This window comes from Rhinichthys klamathensis, unplaced genomic scaffold (assembly GCF_029890125.1).
Source record: "Rhinichthys klamathensis goyatoka isolate OS25496 unplaced genomic scaffold, OSU_Roscu_1.1 h1tg000180l_1, whole genome shotgun sequence".
NCBI lineage: Eukaryota > Metazoa > Chordata > Actinopteri > Cypriniformes > Leuciscidae > Rhinichthys > Rhinichthys klamathensis.
In genome coordinates, this window is record NW_026606708.1 from 1415169 (window position 1) to 1433471 (window position 18303).

The window sequence follows — 18303 nt, forward strand, 5'->3', positions numbered from 1 at the left end:
ACTGTCTCCGAAATTCATGTATGATTGTCACCTAGAGATGTAGTCACAGAACTTTTAAATCGGTCATGAAGCAGTCGTACCTCCCCTTATTAACCATGATAAAATGAAATTAAATACACACAAAACAAATTACCACCAGTATGTCTGAAAGAAATACATAGTAGGGTTTTACATTTGTACACATTTCGACTAATAATTGTTAGTAATTAGGTTATTGTTGCAGGCCCCGGCTCAGGAGACCCGGCTGACAGATTAACTGTTGCCTGTAAAATAGGATAAAGTGAGAAGAAGATCAGGAGAGTCGCGTCTGGTCTTTCGCAGCTCCTCTGGTGATATGAGGAAGCATGCGCAGTACGCTATTCTGTTTATGACTCCCCAGAATGACAAAACAAGAGTCCCTTTTTTTTCCCCATTTTGTCCATGTAGTTGAATATACATTTGATTAATTTGCACATTAGCACTGCATAAAGAAAGTAAAGCAACATAATCAGTGAACTCATAACAATACTCAGAAAAAAACGTACAGTGTGTCCGGTGTGTCGGTGCTGGTGTGTCCAGTGCCTGTCCCGGTGACCGCGTGTCCGTGCCGGTGTGTCCCTGCCGTTGCCGGTGTGTCCGTGTCGGTGTCCGTGCCGGTGTGTCCGTGTCGGTGTGTCCGTGCCGGTGTGTCCGTGTCCGTGCCGGTGTCTGTGTCCATGCCAGTTTGTCCGTGTCGATGTCCGTGCCGGTGTGTCCGTGTCGGTTTCTGTGCCGGTGTGTCCGTACTGGTTTCCATGCTGGCGTGTCCGTGCCAGTGTCGGTGTGTCCGATGTGTCCGTGTCGGTGCCGCTGTCCGTATCGGTGTCCGTGTCGGTGCGTCCGGTGCTGGTGTGCCTGTGCCGGTGTCCGTGCCGGTGTCCGTGCTGGTGTGTCCGTGTGCCCGTGCCGGTGTGTCCGTGCTTTGCAAAGTAAGTCTGACCAGGTGTGTGAGCCGGCAACATCTGTGACAGAGGGACATTGGTGGAGCTGGACACTGACGAGTGCTTGATAGACTGGGAAATGGAGGTAATGCTTTTCACGCTGCCCGGTTTCATCATCTTGTATTGAGATGGAGTTATTGTCGCTGATCCTGCGCAGCTTCCCTCTTCCACCTCACGCACCTTCCCGGAGGGGGGTGTTCTGTTACGACTATGTTCAGTTAGTTTTCTTTCATGGACTTTTAGTTTGTTTATCATCTGTTTCCTTTGTTCTAGTTTTCCCATCAGTCATCTGTTACCATGGATATTAATTTAATTATCGCAGCTGATCATTATTGAGTTCATTATCATTGAGTATTTTAGTTCCGCATTTCCTTTGTTTTGTGCCGGTATTGTTGGTGTTTGCTATGCAACACCATACACCATTGCAAACACCATTGTCCGCTTTTGTTAATAAACATTGCTACTATATTGAAACTCTTAACCTGCCTTCATCTTCATCATCTTTGGACTTTAATGTGACATTTAGTCTATTGTTGTTAATTGATTAATTTAATATTAGCCTACTTTAATTTTTTTTTCTATTTATTAATTGGCACTGTCTAGGTTATTTTATTTTAATTCATTTTTACTTATTTTGCTCTAATATTGCATTTGATTAGTTAATATTGTGTATTTGCACTTTTTTTTTTTTACATTTCATCTGTATATTTATAATACCGTATATTTCCATTACATCAACATAGAGGAAAAGATGTAGGGAAACAAAGGGGGGAAAGAAAGGGGAAACAAAGAGCAAAAAGAAACCAGAAGAGAGACATAGATTTTTCTTTTATTAGAATTCAAACAAAAGATTCAGAGATGAGATATCTTGTTTTTGTGTTTTCATGGTTAACTTTTTTATTTTATCTACTGTCTGTTTATTACATCAAAGAGTCTTAGAACCTAAAAAACACAACATCTTTCTGATCTCAAGGTCATTAGCGGGTCTTTTGAACGCCATCTTTTATAGATGACGCAGATGATACTCACTCTGTCCTCTGTGTGGATGACATATTATATTTTATCTTACTGTGATCTTGTGATTCACATATAATAGTATTTTCAATAATAATAGCACAAATCATTTTATGGATGTGTAAGCAGGAATTTTTATTGTAAAAAGTAATATGTTGAAAAACTTTTCTTGGATTACCAATGACAGAAGTACAGAAATGCAGAGAGAGAGAGATCAAGGATAACAAACCCTGTGATTTCATTTTATAATTCATTGATTTCCTTCAAAACTTTCAAAGCTTTACTCAACAAAACCACGTCATCAGAAAAATCCAGCAATCAAAAGCACTTCCAACATTCTGTGTTTGTTCTTTTGAGACAGTTGTGGTGATAACAGCAGGCTATCAAGACCAGCTCTGTAAAAACTATACATCAGACAGCAACTTCCATTCAACAGAGAAACTCTTGTCAATAAAAATCATCTTGACACTTTAGAGAACAAATTACTCTACACAAAGAATAACATTTCAAGACACAGAATGGAACTAAAGTTCAGTCAGAGTATTTGGTCAAAGGATTATTGAAAAAAAAATTGTTCTTGGAACAATGCAAATGCTCCTAAACACACTGTAAAAAAACCCCCGTTAAATTTACAGGAAAACCCTGGCAGCTGTGGTTACCAGAGTTTTCCTGTTAAAAATACGGTAGCAACGTTTTAGGTTTTACAACTTTTAACCGTATATAATTTTACAGCAATAAACCGTATTTCATTATCTGATATGATGTTAATATACTGACCTTTTGAAGTATTAATATCTGTTTTTTTCCATTGTAATACACTGACAGCCAACAATCAAAGCAGTGATGAGAGTCAAATGGTCAACCAAAGCTCATCATAAGCAGCTTTTCCACAAGAAAGTTAATACTAATATACAGAAGCTGCACAGTGTCATTCACACAAACATTAAACACCATCATGGTAACATGTTGAAATTTAAAAAATGCAATAAGCATTAATTTAACAACATTAAATGTAACATAAAACCCTAATGTACATAACTGATTAGAAAAAAAACTAAGAAAATTATGAAGAAACAGTTATTTAAAAACAAAATACATCAAATGTGAAGTGTCACGCAGAGAATTGTGGGAATGTCAATTTAAATTTTTTCACTGTAAATTATACAATGACTTGTTCTTTTTCACTTCCAAAAACTGTAAATTTAACGGTATTTTACAGTAAAATTAAATTAAATGTACCATTATATATATCACAGTTATTTACCATATATAGTAAGGAAACTTTCTGTTAACCAATTAACAGGTTTTCACTGTAGCATTTTTACAGTATTTTACCGTTAAAATCACGATCCTTTTTTAACATTCATGAAGTGTAGCTTTTGCTATATATGAATTATGGCAAACAATTAAATGTATGCAATAGTAATTTTAACACAAAAAGAAAACATGAATACGGTGATGGTTTGCAGCTGAATAACCTCTCTATAGTCACAGTAATTGAATTGCTGTCTGTCTTTTATGACCTTGCACACTCACATCCACACAAACATTCTGCCACACACTCACATTGTCTCTCCATATTTTCTGCTTTGTTCTGTACCAAGATGACAAGATAAAAAAATCTCTTGTGGAAAGTTCCATCATAAAGACTAGAGATGCTATTTAACTCGGTTTAAGAACTAAAGTAATAATTCAGATAGGTTTCACTTATAACAGACACATTTTAAGAAACATGCCATGATATTTGTCAAGGTCAGAACAGTGCCATGTTGCCTACATTTATTTCACAAAGATTTTATATTTTAAACATTAAAACACTCGGTAGAATATATATATACATCAATAATTAATCTGTGATTTATAGGAACAAGCTGGTCTAAATAAACTGTCCCATCTTTAATGGATAAGTGTTTTGCAAATTCCGCATAGACCTCGCAGAGATTTGAGAAGCAATCATCAGTAAAATGATGGGAATTGAACAAAAGGTTTTACTGCTTTGGTATCACTGTGGTCATTTTAACCAGTGACTCTTTACATCCTCATTCTTTGGAAGTGTTTACAAAGAGAACTTTTGCAGGGCGGAAAACAGTGTCAGTAGCTGCGTTTACATGGACACTTATAATCGGATTGACGGCTCAATCGGACTAAAAAACCTTCATGTAGGTGTAACCCAGGTTACTAAAGATGTTTTATTTTTTTGAAATAGAAAAGAAAGAAACTGACACTTATGTGAATAAACAGTTATTTTATTAAATATCTGTAAAGAAAAGAGAAAACAAGAATACATAAATTAGAGAAGAGTGATTTGATTAAATGAGACAATGATTGGTCCTAATAGACGAATCAGAGTTGGCCGCCTTAGTGGGTGGAGTCATCGGAGTCGAGAGATGATGCAATGATCATTTTTTCCGAGAGAAGCACCGACCGAGAAAGAAGCACTGAGCGCGATCTGAGAAGAGAAAGAATTAGACTGAGCGAGCTAGTAGTTTGTTTAGAGAGATTTAGAGATATAGAACATAAAGATTTTGAGTAATAGAAACAGAACTTGATGCTGTGATTGATTGATTTTGAGTAAAAGTGAAACTAGCTTTTGTACGTGCATTGAAGTACGGGCCTAAAGCTGAGAGAGCTGCCGCGAACTTTTTCTAATTGATATTAGAGTACTCTTGGTAAGTGAAGTTTTCGTTTTATTGTTATTACCAAGGTTCTTATGTATAAATATCCGATAAAATGTGTTCAAATGCCAAATATGTGTGTTATATTTAGCTAAATTTATGTAAGAGTCAACCTTCTGTAAAAAAAAAAGGGAAAAATAATAGAAGATTTCTTCATAAATGTGTTAAATAAGTGATATTATAAAGGGAGAAGTTATTTTTGATGATTTGTGAAATGTAAATTTGTAGTTTTCGTCGAATAACTGAGTTTGAGCTAACGGATGAGTGTGACGCACGTGAAAATTGAGCAGATGTGGCCTAGCGCGTCATTTGAAATCCTGTTTTTTTAATATAAATGAGAAGTTAAAGTGTTAACATTATATGAAAAGTGAAGTTTGAAATGTTAATAGTTGAATATATTGATATTAAGTGTGGTAATATGTGTATTTTTGAGAAAAGTGCCTAATTGTACTTTTGGCCTTGTTTTTTCAAGGTTGGGTTTTTTTCCTTCCCCCCCTTGGGCTTTCCATTTCTTTTTATATCCTTTCTGGATTTTCTTTTGGTTTTGTCTGATATTTTCTATTTGCTGAGTTTGGATGCTGAACGAGAATCAAGGAAGCTGCACGTGAGATGTCCCTGCTTCACAGCGAAAGTTCGAGAGTTGGTGCAAGCAGGAACTGGCGAGCCATGCCCAAATAAGGATCGAACTGCGAATCGAACTGTGAATATTGTGGTAGGATTGAGTACAGGTTTTCTCTTCCTGTTGCTATTGAACTGTGAGTTAACTTGAGTTGCGGAAGAAGGATCTCGTGAAGGAACATTGAACTGGAGCTGAGAACTGAGATAAAATCTCATATCACATTGAGATTTCTGTGAACACTGAGATAATTGGACGGTGATTTATTTTCTTTATTGTTATTTTGTTTCAATTCTATTGTGATTTATTTCTTTTGATTTGTCTATTAAGTGTTCATAATTTCTATTTTTGGGTAATAAGAGTGAACTGAAAGGTAATTTGAAAGGTTGAAATTGAAAAGTTACATTTAAATCAGACCAGAGGAGAAAAGTATTCTTAATATAAATAAGTCAAATTAGGAATAATTCAAATAACTAAAGAAACCGTATATCTTACTTATACCAAAATAAAAGCTAATTAGGTGAAATTAGATTTAAAACTAAATAGAAAGTATAAATTATAGTAGATAAAAAGAAAGAATAAAAGGTTACAATTAGGATTCAAATAAGAGTTTATTTATTTCTGGTTTATTTTCTTTTATGTGATGTGGTAATAATTTAATTTTTTATTGTCTTTTTGAACATTTTCTTTTTTTTTGTCTTAATTGCTTGTTATTCCTTTTAAATATATCGTACCTGTTTTTCTAACTCAAACAGTGTGTCCCTGTGCTTCTTTGCTGCTAACACAGTCTCTTGAGCGAATTCTGGTCTTCTGATCGCTGGTCCATAGATTGAAGCAGTGTCTTCTTTCACTCCCCTCTGTGTCTTTTACTGAGGAGAGTGAGGGTAACACACTTGCCACGACACGGGTTACAGAAAGTTGGCGAGCCAGCCAGGAGACTGTTGCTTAGCAACAAGGATAGTAGTAGGAAACGAGCTAATTAGTAACCGAAATTTTCTCAGAGTGTTGATCTTACATTGTGACGATGGAAATCATTGAGAGAGAGAGTGTGGACGTAGCAAATGCGCTTCTTGTCAAAGGTCTCACGTTGACCGAAACGGATGATGAGCTGAGTATTTTCTTGCAAAGGTATGGCTCGGTTAAACGTAATTTGATAATTGACGATCAAACGTCTGAGTTCCATCAGCATGCCATTGTAGAATATGCTCACAGCTCTGCAATGCTGGACTTAGCGCCAATGTTACCCATAACTTTGGGAAGTCTTTCGAATCCAAGCGTCATGTTCCAAGTACGAGCTTTGGCTAGTGTCCGTAACCAGACGACCAGTGAGAAACCTCTTTCAAATGTGTTTCAGGAGGAGTTGAATGAACTCCAGGAAGTTCACTCTACCAACTGTACTCCAGAGAGAGTGCGAAATGTGAGCTGTGATGATTCTAGGAAAGCAGAAACAGTAGAAATGCGAGATTTAGAATTCAAAAACCCAATCAAGAGACAGACGGGCCCTATGGCCTTTCCAGAAACCACCGTTGATGGTGTTACAGTGACTACTCGTTCTGGTTTCCCCATGAACATTGTAGACCCACCAGGTGTTCAGAAGATGGTTGTAGAGCACATAGTGAAATCGGCTGATGCTACGATGTTACAGCAAACGTCAGTCCGTCTTAGGAATTTCTCAGGGAGGTGCCCGCGTCCTCCAAATGAACCTGACTTTGACACTTGGCGAGTAAGTGTAGAACTCCTGCTAAGTGATCCGGCTATTTCCGATTTGCAAAGAGTACGTAGGATCCTAGATCGCTTGTTGTCCCCTGCCGCAGACGTAGTGAAGCATGTACGACCTCCCGCTTTGCCTGCGGTGTACCTTGAGTTGCTAGAATCAGTGTATGGTTCTGTAGAGGATGGTGACGAACTGTTGGCCAAGTTTATGGGCACCTTGCAGAACCAAGGTGAAAAGTCATCAGATTTCTTACACCGGTTGCAAGTTCTTCTGAGTTCAACGATTAAGAGGGGAGGCATCGCGGAGAAAGATCATGACCGTTGTCTTTTGAAGCAATTTGTGAGGGGATGTTGGGACAATGGTCTCATTGACAGCCTTCAGTTAGGGAAAAGCGGAGCCCAGCCACTCACTTTCGCTGAGTTGGTTGTGTTAATTCGAACAGAAGAGAGTAAACGTACTTCCAAAGAAGAAAGAATGAAAAAGCACCTTGGGTTGCCAAAAACTCCTGTTGTTTACCCGAAACCTCGAGCTGCCACCCAGCAAGTGGCAGTGTATTCTCATGAAGCACCAAATGCCAGTAGTTCTGAAACAGATTCTCTAAGAAAGCAACTTGCAGAAGCTCAGGCCCAACTTGTTACTTTAGGTGGAAATTCAGATCAGAAACGCCAGAGCGGATGTTCTGAGAAAACAGAATTTGATGCTTTGAGAAAAGTAGTGGAAGAGTTGCGTGCTCAGATAGCCGCTATGCGAGTTTCCATGACTCAAGAAGCAAAACGTGAAGATTCAGATAGCTTAGAAGTCGCTAACCTACGACGACAGGTAGCTGAACTGCAAGCTCAGAATGTTGCTCAGAGAAATTTTAGAGATCACTCCCATGTGACTGCTAGTCCTCGAGTTTTTCCGCCTCAGAGTTTAATAGAGACAGATACTGGTCGAGATGTTAGAAGGGCCCAACCAATGACCAATCGGCCTCGTCCCGGATATTGCTTCCGATGCGGAGAGAATGGTTATTTGGCTGTTGCCTGTGATAATCCAGCAAACCCCTTGAGAGTTGAAGAAAAGCGTCGTAAGTTGAGAGAGCAGCAGGCCCAGTGGGACTCTCTGCAAGGGAATTCTTCCTTGTCTTTAAACCAAGGGACGTCTCTGTAGCGGGGCATACAGAGACGAGGTGTAATTTGAACCGCCCTAAGTGTTATAGACAAGCGGCCGTCACGAGTAACCAGAATAGATCACCATTAAAGAACCTGCCAGAGGGGTTAGTAGGAGTAAAGTGCACAGCGCAGATTGTTATTGGGGGTAAAGAAGTTAGTTGTCTCCTAGACACAGGATCTCAGGTTACTACCATTCCTCAGTCGTTTTACAAGTCGCATCTGTCTGATCATTCGTTGAAGTCATTGGGAAACCTACTAGAGGTAGAAGGGGCCAATGGACAAGCAGTTCCATATCTAGGGTACATAGAGTTGGTCTTGAAGTTTCCGAAAGAGTTTGTGGGTGCAGAAGTTGAAATCCCTACCTTAGCTTTGGTAGTTCCGGATCTCAAGAGTCTGTCGCAAGTTCTAGTAGGTACCAACTCATTGGATGTGCTTTATGGTCACTGTATCAACGAGAAACAGAACAATCCTTGTTCAGACTTTCACGGGTATCAAGCAGTGCTTAGAGTTCTTGAAGCGAGATGGAGACAAGCTGGCAGTGAACCGTTAGGACATGTGAAGTTGATGGGAAGTATACCCGAGGTTGTGCCTGCCGGGAACACAGTAGTCTTGAATGGTTATGTTCAGCTTCGGGAACCTTGCTTAGAGAAATTGATAGCTCTTGAACCGCCTTCAACCCCAGCGTTCAGCGGTCTTTCGGTGGCGAGTTGTGTACACACTTTGCCATCCAGACGATCCTCCCAGCTGTCAGTTCTGCTTAAGAATGACACTCGGACTGATATAACGATTCCTCCTAAAGCTATACTTGCAGAGATCCACGCTGTAGAGAAAGTGATAGAGAGCACCAAGAGTTATTGCGGAGTAGAGTCATCAGCACCTACCTCTGCCAACCTTACCTTTGACTTTGGAGATTCTCCTTTGCCTTCACATTGGAAAGAGCAAATTTCGAACCGGCTAAATTCCATGCCTGAAGTTTTCTCTTTGCATGATCTTGACTTCGGTTGTACAAGTCAAGTGAAGCACCAGATTAGATTGACAGATGAGACACCCTTTAAGCATAGGGCGCGTCCAATTCACCCTCAAGACATCGATGCCGTTCGAAAGCATCTTCAGGAATTGATTTCTGCCGGAGTCATTCGCGAGTCCGAGTCTTCCTTTTCTTCGCCCATAGTGGTGGTCCGGAAGAAAGATGGTTCGGTTCGGCTCTGCATCGACTTTCGGAAGTTGAACTCTCAAACGATTAAGGATGCTTACGCGCTACCTAATCTAGAGGAGGTCTTTTCTGTGCTTACTGGTTCCAAATGGTTCTCGGTACTTGATCTGAAGTCTGGATTCTACCAGATCGAAATGGATGAAGCTGATAAGTGTAAGACTGCTTTCGTATGTCCCCAAGGCTTCTGGGAATTCAATAGGATGCCTCAGGGAATCACAAATGCGTCTAGTACATTCCAGAGGTTAATGGAGCGGTGTATGGGTGATCTCCATAGGAAGCAGGTCTTAGTTTTCATTGATGACTTGATTGTCTTTTCAAAGACTTTAGAACAGTGGTTCTCAACCTTTTTTGGGCCAGCGCCCCCTATCCAATATCCAGGTCCCTGACCGCCCCCCCCCCCTCCCCCTCCCCCCCCCCCCCAACTAATGCCATGTTATGAGCGAGTCAAGCGAGCGAGAGTTAACAGATAAAAAATAAGTACAAAATTGTAATTTATTTATACAATTAAACTATACTCCACAGTGATTAACCCCCCCCCCCCCAAAAAAATTCAAAAATTTGAAAATTCAAACCTCTTTTAGTTGTGTCTGTCTACATTACACTACTACATAATAGTTATAATATTAATCCCATGACAGTAATATATATTTGTAAAACAAATGCACTGAAAAATAAAGGACGGTCATTAAAGCGGTAATGTTTGCATGCAGGTTTTATTACTCATTTAGGAGAGTATTGCAAGAAGCTACTTACATTAACCTTACTTTCGAAAAATAAATACAATCCTGATTTTTCATGAAAAATTATGTTAGAATTGTAGGCCTAAAATACCTTGGTATCAGCTGGTTTTCATCAATGGCATAATTAATACAATTGATTTGGTTTGTCGTGATTAATTTGTGTTCATAATCAGTAAAAAAAAATAACAAGAATAAACACATATGATTAATTAAATTCAATTAAATTATTATTGTATTATTAATTATTTTTTAACTATCTTGAAACTATCCAAGCAGCGTTTCGCGCTCAGATGTGATGGCGGAATTATTACATTACCAAAATGTGAAAACAGAATATATTTAAATTATCCATCAAATTGTCATTTTCTCCTTACTATCTTGCGAGTTAACAAAAAATTTCTGACCAGTAAATTACTTGGTGAACAAATAAAACATTTTGGCATTAGGCATTGGGGTTGATAATGACTAAAAATGTAAAAAAAAAAAAAGGTTTTACCTTATAAATAGAATTTAGTGTGAATGGGAACATGATTTATTGAAAATAAGTGTTTCTTAAGTCAATACTTTTTAATGGCTTGTCAACTTTCCATTCCTCCGCTGCATGATTCTAGTCAGCGCTGGATTCAAGTCGTCAAAATACAACTCGTCAAAACTTCGCCAATCACAACAAGCATATCGGTGAGAACACTCATTTAAACAGCATACACACACCCAAACTTGACTGCACATCATATTTTTGACATTATTGGTACTGCTTTCAATGGTAATGCAATAGAAATGAACACAAAAAAAACTGCATAGTGCCTACCTACAACACTGACGGTGGACTTGCGGTCAGGAGTAGAGTGGACGAATGTTTTTTTTTTTGTTGTTTTTTGAGAGGCTGCTGTGCTGACGAATTTTTCTACGTGCACCATAGACGCGCACACACAATATGACCTCACGTTCTGCGCATATGTTTTACAACATAATTTAACATATAAATAGCCCACTTAAAGTGTTTATTACAAATAAATTATTAAATGCTTAAAATGAATAAAAGTAAATGAACAAATATTTGCGTTATATTTAAACTCATGAACGCCCCCCATTAACACCTGAACGCCCCCCTTTCAAAAATCTTGCTTCCAACGCCCCCTGTTGTTCTCTGAACGCCCCCTGGGGGGCGGTACCGCCCCCGTTGAGAACCACTACTTTAGAAGAACATGAGTCGCGGTTGGTACAGGTCCTAAACCGGCTTAAGGAGTACGGGTTAAAGCTAGCGCCTGAAAAATGCCGTTTCTTTCAGACATCAGTCAAGTATTTGGGGCATGTTGTTTCAAAGGACGGAGTAAAGACCGACCCAGTTAAGGTCGAAGCTTTAAAGACTTGGCCGAGACCTACCAACTTGAAAGAGTTAAGAGCTTTCTTAGGCTTCGCGGGGTACTATAGGAGGTTCGTGAGTGACTACTCGAAAATAGTCAAACCTCTCACGGGACTCACTGAGGGGTACCCTCCACTTCGCAGGGGCCGCAGTGGGAAACGAGAGGGGGGCGAGTATTTTAACACGAAAGAGCAGTTTGGTGATCGATGGACTGATGCATGTCAGAATGCGTTTGATGATGTTATTTCAAAGTTGACCTCTGCTCCTGTCCTGGGCTTTGCTGACCCCAGACTTCCGTATACGCTTCACACTGATGCTAGTACTACGGGGCTGGGTGCGGCATTGTACCAGGAGCAGGACGGGCAGATGCGAGTGATAGCGTTCGCCAGTAGGGGATTGACAAAAAGTGAGGCGAAATATCCGGCCCATAAGTTGGAATTTCTTGCATTGAAGTGGGCTGTCACAGCTAAGTTTAGTGATTATTTGTATGGTACAGACTTCACTGTTGTAACAGACAGTAATCCTTTGACGTACGTTTTAACATCTGCGAAACTTGATGCTACCAGCTACCGTTGGCTGTCTAGTTTGTCAACCTACACTTTCAAGCTCCAATATAGGGCTGGGAGCCAGAATCAGGATGCGGACGGTCTTTCCCGGCGTCCACATGGTGAGCCTTTAGATGATTTGGTCTCTCAGAAAGAACGAGAAAGAATTGAGAAGTTTACACTTCATCACCTTGCAGATCCTGAAAACAAGTCTGATGTTCTCATGGCTGATGTAGTGAAAGCTATATGTGAAAGGCATCAGGTGATTAGTTCACCTGAAAGTCTCAGTTTGACACACCCTTCTATTACATTAGTTGAGTCTCTCGCTCATTGTGTTAATGCTTTGCCGAAGGAGTTGCAACATGAGACTGAGCATGGGTTGCCTGTTCTTCCCAATCTCTCGGAGGCAGCATTGGCAGAATGGCAAGAGAAGGATCCAGAGCTCAAGGTGATAGTTGAGTGGATGAGGAATGGAACTAAGCCAGGTACCCTGAGGGGTCAGCCATCTGATTTAGCATTGTGGTTGAGAGAATGGAGTCGATTTGAGTTGAAGAACGGAGTGTTGTATAGGAAGAAGCAAGAGAACGGAGTCTCTCACTATCAGTTAGTGTTGCCAGTTGGACTAAGAGACATGGTGTTGCGTAGTCTTCACGATGATATGGGGCACTTAGGTATTGAGAGGACTTTAGACTTAGTGAGGTCCAGATTCTTTTGGCCAAGAATGTCCCAAGCCGTGGAGAAGAAGATCAAGACGTGTGAACGTTGCGTGCGTAGAAAAAGACCTCCAGACAGAGCCGCTCCCCTGGTTAACATTCAAACCAGTAGACCCTTGGAATTGGTCTGTATGGACTTCTTGTCATTAGAGCCAGACCGCAGTAATACCAGTAACATATTGGTTATTACGGATCATTTCACGAAATACGCCGTAGCAGTACCGACCCAGAATCAAACGGCTCGTACAGTTGCGAAGTGTCTGTGGGAAAATTTCCTGGTACATTATGGGTTTCCCGAAAAGCTACATAGTGACCAAGGACCTGATTTTGAATCCAGTACAATAAAAGAGTTGTGTCATGTAGCGGGTATTCACAAGATTCGTACTACGCCTTATCACCCCAGGGGTAACCCGGTAGAGCGTTTTAACCGGACGCTTCTCCAAATGTTGGGAACGCTAGAGAATGAGAAGAAGTCTAGGTGGAAGGAGTTTGTAAAGCCCTTGGTACATGCATACAATTGTACGCGTAATGATACAACAGGGTATGCTCCTTACGAGCTTATGTTTGGACGTCTTCCTCGTTTGCCTGTAGATTTAGCTTTTGGATTGCCAGCAGAATCTCCAGCTAAATCTCACTCTCAGTACGTTAAAGATTTGAAAGAACGGTTGCGAGAGAGCTATGAAATAGCTAAGAAGAATTCTGCTAAGATAGCAAAGCGCAACAAGGGAAGGTTTGATAAATGTGTGGTTGATTCAACCTTGGAAGAGGGTGACAGAGTTCTTGTGCGCAATGTTAGGTTGCGAGGAAAGCACAAGCTCGCAGACAAGTGGGAGCAAGGAGTTCAAGAAGTGGTTAGGAGAGCGGGAGATTTACCGGTGTACACTGTCCGACCAGTTGGGCAGAGTGGTCCCCTCAGGACATGACATCGTGACTTGTTGTTACCTTGTGGATTTTTGCAGCCGAGTCAACATGAGAAACAGCCTAAGCAAAGGGGTCGCAGGCCCAGAACTAGAGCCTGTGCAGATGATAATGATTCACAAGAGCCAGAATCTGAGTGTGAATATGAGTCTGACACTGATCGATTCATTAATCCTGCATTTAGGGATACAATTGATTTTGAAACCCGAGTTTTGGTGAGCCCCGAGCACTTGCCTTGTCGAAATCCTTGTAACGTCCCTGTTGACTTAACTGTGGATGAACCTGTGAGAGAGAACTTACCTGAATCTGGAGAAGCAGAAGCTCCTTCTGTTGAGATAGAACCTGTTCGTGTTGATTTAGAGATTCCAGTGAGAGAAGATCCAGAAATTGATCCCTGTTCTGAGTTTCCTTCCCAGGGAGCTGAAACAGAAATTGGTTGTGAAGGTGAGAACAGAAATGAAGAGAGTCCAGTTTTGATTGAAGCTGGAGATGTTGAACTTGATCAAAGTGAACGAGAGAACGACACAGAGTTTGAAGAGGGAACTATTCCCAGACGTTCGCAGAGAGAGCGAAAACCTGCAAAAAGGCTTGAATATCCCCAGTTAGGGAACCCACTTACCGTAGTGATTCAATCTCTGTTGCAAGGTCTAAGTGTGGCATTCAGTACTGCCTTAGAGGAAGTAAATGCTTCTTCTGTTGATGTACCTGTGGTTTTGATTCAATCCCAAAAATGTGTAGATGCAGCGGGACGTGCATGTATTCAAGAGGGGAGGGTGTAACCCAGGTTACTAAAGATGTTTTATTTTTTTGAAATAGAAAAGAAAGAAACTGACACTTATGTGAATAAACAGTTATTTTATTAAATATCTGTAAAGAAAAGAGAAAACAAGAATACATAAATTAGAGAAGAGTGATTTGATTAAATGAGACAATGATTGGTCCTAATAGACGAATCAGAGTTGGCCGCCTTAGTGGGTGGAGTCATCGGAGTCGAGAGATGATGCAATGATCATTTTTTCCGAGAGAAGCACCGAGAAAGAAGCACTGAGCGCGATCTGAGAAGAGAAAGAATTAGACTGAGCGAGCTAGTAGTTTGTTTAGAGAGATTTAGAGATATAGAACATAAAGATTTTGAGTAATAGAAACAGAACTTGATGCTGTGATTGATTGATTTTGAGTAAAAGTGAAACTAGCTTTTGTACGTGCATTGAAGTACGGGCCTAAAGCTGAGAGAGCTGCCGCGAACTTTTTCTAATTGATATTAGAGTACTCTTGGTAAGTGAAGTTTTCGTTTTATTGTTATTACCAAGGTTCTTATGTATAAATATCCGATAAAATGTGTTCAAATGCCAAATATGTGTGTTATATTTAGCTAAATTTATGTAAGAGTCAACCTTCTGTAAAAAAAAAAAGGGAAAAATAATAGAAGATTTCTTCATAAATGTGTTAAATAAGTGATATTATAAAGGGAGAAGTTATTTTTGATGATTTGTGAAATGTAAATTTGTAGTTTTCGTCGAATAACTGAGTTTGAGCTAACGGATGAGTGTGACGCACGTGAAAAATGAGCAGATGTGGCCTAGCGCGTCATTTGAAATCCTGTTTTTTTAATATAAATGAGAAGTTAATGTGTTAACATTATATGAAAAGTGAAGTTTGAAATGTTAATAGTTGAATATATTGATATTAAGTGTGGTAATATGTGTATTTTTGAGAAAAGTGCCTAATTGTACTTTTGGCCTTGTTTTTTCAAGGTTGGGTTTTTTTCCTTCCCCCCCTTGGGCTTTCCATTTCTTTTTATATCCTTTCTGGATTTTCTTTTGGTTTTGTCTGATATTTTCTATTTGCTGAGTTTGGATGCTGAACGAGAATCAAGGAAGCTGCACGTGAGATGTCCCTGCTTCACAGCGAAAGTTCGAGAGTTGGTGCAAGCAGGAACTGGCGAGCCATGCCCAAATAAGGATCGAACTGCGAATCGAACTGTGAATATTGTGGTAGGATTGAGTACAGGTTTTCTCTTCCTGTTGCTATTGAACTGTGAGTTAACTTGAGTTGCGGAAGAAGGATCTCGTGAAGGAACATTGAACTGGAGCTGAGAACTGAGATAAAATCTCATATCACATTGAGATTTCTGTGAACACTGAGATAATTGGACGGTGATTTATTTTCTTTATTGTTATTTTGTTTCAATTCTATTGTGATTTATTTCTTTTGATTTGTCTATTAAGTGTTCATAATTTCTATTTTTGGGTAATAAGAGTGAACTGAAAGGTAATTTGAAAGGTTGAAATTGAAAAGTTACATTTAAATCAGACCAGAGGAGAAAAGTATTCTTAATATAAATAAGTCAAATTAGGAATAATTCAAATAACTAAAGAAACCGTATATCTTACTTATACCAAAATAAAAGCTAATTAGGTGAAATTAGATTTAAAACTAAATAGAAAGTATAAATTATAGTAGATAAAAAGAAAGAATAAAAGGTTACAATTAGGATTCAAATAAGAGTTTATTTATTTCTGGTTTATTTTCTTTTATGTGATGTGGTAATAATTTAATTTTATTGTCTTTTTGAACATTTTCTTTTTTTTTGTCTTAATTGCTTGTTATTCCTTTTAAATATATCGTACCTGTTTTTCTAACTCAAACAGTGTGTCCCTGTGCTTCTTTGCTGCTAACACAGTCTCTTGAGCGAATTCTGGTCTTCTGATCGCTGGTCCATAGATTGAAGCAGTGTCTTCTTTCACTCCCCTCTGTGTCTTTTACTGAGGAGAGTGAGGGTAACACACTTGCCACGACACGGGTTACATAAACACCTTAATCGATCCGATTGAGCTCGATCCGATTGGAATTTCGATCTGATTTGAAAGGGGTGGCCTTACTGCAAAAAGTTTTTCACACACATCCGGGAAGGCACGGCGGCGGGGAAAGGCGATTACGCATCGCACTGCGCCCCCAGTGTAACCCGGGAAAGCATGGCTGTCAAGTCTGAAACTGATTCAGCATGAGCATGCACACCATTATAGTGTGAGCTCAGCATCATCTTCATTTCCAGAGCGTAACAACCCTCTCTCTGATGTAGCAATCGACGTCTATCCTCTCCTGGAGCCCCGAATGAAATGCTAGGTCTATCATGAGAATGACCAGCATCCCATCCAGAAGCTGCCAGGCATGTGAGACAGTGAATGTGGCCGTCACCTGGACGGCACACAGCACGCTGATCGCTTAACCTTAATGAAAAAGGCAAGACGAACAACATGCTGACGTGGTTATGTTCTCTTATGTTCTCTTTGTGGGTGGAATACAACCACCCACAAACAGAGTCTCAACATATATGCGATGCGATAGAGGAGTTGAGGGTCCAGAAACACACGGTTTGAATGACCGTCAAACCGTGTTTGCCGGCTCTCGTGAGATCGCAGCCAGCACTGTCTGCGCTGTAACACCAACACCAGCTTTGAAGAGGCGTTCCGCTGAAGAGCAGACTCGTTTTCTTCTTTTGAAGTTGAACACTGTCAGAAGATTGTAGAGCAGGAACAGTAGAATCGTTCGGCTCCGAAGCGAAATACAATATTATGTTTATTACAATTATTTTACATTCACAAACATCTATTGCACACAACATGGAATATCTGAAAAAGCTTAATAGGGGCACTTTAAGACAACACACTTATCCTCTTCCATGCAGATTATTCTTAATTATTGCCTACACACACATTCATTAGTTTTACTTTAATGAAAGATTAGATTTTTTAAGAAAAATCAAAAGGATAAACAATGCAGATTTATTTTCACAGCCTTCTTTGATCATATTCACCAAGGGTGCCAATAAATAAAGATGAAGAACTAGAAAAAAAAAAACACTTTCACTTTCAACAGGGAACCAACTCAAACTGAGGGCTTCAATATACAGAGCAAACAAAGGAAACGTCTCAGGTTACTACTGTAACCATAGTTCCCTGAGAAAGGGAACGAGACGATGCGTCATCGACGCTTTGGGAACGCCCCCAGCGTGAATGCGTCTGAGCATCAATGTCAACTAGTCCAATGGAAAGAATGAGCGTCACGGGCGGGTGACGTCATGACCAGGAAGGCATAAGAGCACATCCGGTGAAACGCGGCATTAGCTTCAAAAAGTCGAAGCAAGCCGATCACAGGGATGCAGGAAGTATGGCAGGGTGACGCATCGTCTCGATCCCTTTCTCAGGGAACTATGGTTACAGTAGTAACCTGAGACGTTCCCTTTCGAGGGAACTCACGATGCGTCATCGACGCTTTGGGAACGAGAATACCCAAAACGCCAGAATTCCAAGTACCTGAGTGTCAGTCTGTTGGAACTAAGCACTAAGCACCTGAGAACCTGGGGCAGCATCCAGGTCCAAACTGTAAAACCTGACGAATGTGAGCGGTGAGGACCAGCCTGCCGCATCACAAACGTCTTGGAGAGAAACCCCAAATAACAAGGCTTTAGAGGCCGCCATACCCCTCGTAGAGTGAGCTCTGACCACCAAGGGACACGGATGGTCAGAGTACTCGTATGCAAGTGAAATAGCCTCGACTATCCACTTACTAACCGTCTGTTTAGAAGCAGGAAGACCCTTCTTAGGTGATCCAAAGCAAATAAATAACTGGTCGGACTTCCTCATTGAAGATGTCCGATGAACATAAGTATCGAGTGCTCG